This window comes from Phascolarctos cinereus, unplaced genomic scaffold (assembly GCF_003287225.1).
Source record: "Phascolarctos cinereus isolate Bilbo 61053 unplaced genomic scaffold, phaCin_HiC Scaffold_3;HRSCAF=262, whole genome shotgun sequence".
Lineage (NCBI taxonomy): Eukaryota > Metazoa > Chordata > Mammalia > Diprotodontia > Phascolarctidae > Phascolarctos > Phascolarctos cinereus.
In genome coordinates this window covers 128,147,328-128,149,551 of record NW_027555736.1, presented here as the reverse complement: position 1 = coordinate 128,149,551, position 2,224 = coordinate 128,147,328, and positions in this window count along the sequence as shown.

The following is a 2,224-nucleotide window of genomic DNA, read 5'->3' as shown; positions in this document are numbered from 1 at the left end:
GTCGTTTTTAACTTCACATCTATTCACAAGAAGATTATAAGCTCCTTGACAGAAAGGACTGTGGTTTATATTTTTCATGTCCTCCACAGCATCTAACACAGCACTCAACAATAACAGGTACTCCATACATTTTTGTTGGCTTAATTCAAAGTTATTTTTAGAGTTTTGTTTTTTTTTTTAAACCAGACAGCTACCATTAGAAATGCTTTTGGAAATAGAGAATAAAAACATGCATGTGTATGGTTTATTCAACTACCTGAAACCTTCTTTGGATGCCCAACTAAATCCAAGCCCAACATGTTAAGAACTTTGAACTAATTCAGGAAGTCTTCTGTTTATTTGCAGTTGTTCACTGTCTTCACTTCCTGCTTTGATCTGAAAGTATAAGAATCAAAATACTCCAAGGGAAACAACTTCCATGGTATTGTTGGCATATTTCATAGCAGGAAACTTGTGGAAATTTCAATGGTGCCCTTATCGAGAGACTTCCAGATAGATGAAGGAGGTTTGCATTAGCTTCAGATAAGCATCCCAGCTAAAGCCCTTTGAGGTTTTCTCATCTCCACTTGCTATTTTTACTTTCCAGCTGTGTTGTTGAAAAAGGAAGAAATTCATTGAGGATTCACCAGAGTTTTGCTAGCTATCTTGTTTGGCCTCTATCATCTATACAGGACATTCCTTTAACCAAAGTCACATAGAATTTGTGATTGTAATTTTTTAAAACATGCTTGTTAGAAAGGGTGTTCACTTAGGAAGTTAGGAAGAAGATTGGACTAAAAATATGGTTGACGAAAGAATAAACACATCCTCTTCTCTGAATACAAGAAGAAAGAGGGCAGAGGCTAAAATAGACCTTAAGCATTGGGTTTATCAGGTAAAATTCCATGTAACTTTGTTCATGTGGGGGGGGGGAAAGAAAGGAAAATAAGACACTACATCTTTAAATTGAATTGAATGTTCTGTGACTTTAAATGAAAGCTCCACTGTTGTTGGGCAAATAAATTTAAACCACTTAACATGGCAGAGAAGGTCAGGCAAGCTTATTATAGTGATCATAGCGTTACAGCTATTGCGATTGACCGCTGCTCTTTGGAATCACCAATAATCAGAGGCCGCAAGCTGTGTTTGCAGAGAAAGGTCATCATTCATTTTTTTCAAAGCATTAATATCTTTTGTTTGTTTGGCTCAACATGAAACAGGAATCGATAGAGGTAATTCACAGAGCAATTAGCCCCTCATCTGTCAAACGGCATCTGGGTGTATTTAACAAAAAGACCTTTGGAAAGGTTTAAAAAAGGAAGAAAGTGCCTGTACGATCAACAATTTATATTTTCGACATGACACGTTGTGTATGTATCTGTAAAAAGGGGGAACCTTGGGACTAAGAAAATATACATAAAACATGCTATAAATCTACACTTCAATGCAATGAGCTCACAGTTTAGGACTGGACAAAAAAGGGCTCAGGCTAAGTTCTGATTTGGTGCCTAGGAAGATAAGAGGGGACACTTTTGGTCTTTGTGTCTACTTTATCGATGCCATAATAAACAACTGATTGCCCTAGACACAAGGCTCTTAATGGAAATCACATTGTAGCCAGTGATACAATAAGAGAGGGCCAGGTAAGTGAAACCAAGTCATTTTTTTCCTCCCTGTCATAGGCTGTGATTTTTTTGTGCCTTACTTATTTGTTGTCAAGCTGTGTGAGAGTCAAGTTACTATACACCTATGAGCTGCCACTGGAGAAAACTTCTGAATAAATCCTTTCTGTTGGTCTTCAAAACTTCTAGAGAAGATTGCCCAGGAATATTTCCCAATGCTTCTGCTAACCAGTCAAGTCTGAATTCCATGCTTCTTTGCTTTAAAAAAACATGTGTGAACACACACACACACACACACACACACACACACACACACACATATATATAACACTTATTAGTTTAAATTTATCAACTTTTTTTTTGTTCAACAATGCAAAGGAGAGAGATTTTTGTTTGTTTTTCTTTTTCTTCCTCTATTAAAATTTTTTTTTTCAGCTTTGTGCATCATGGAAATTAATGATGGACATATCAAAGAAATAAGCCTTTAAAGTTATTTGTCAATGTTAAATTCATCCTCTTAAGTAGCTTGCTCAAAATTTGTCCAGTTGCCTTTGGACCATGAAGGATGAGCAGATATATTCCAGGAATGTGACATTTTCTTTTATACTCTTTTGATCCCTCTC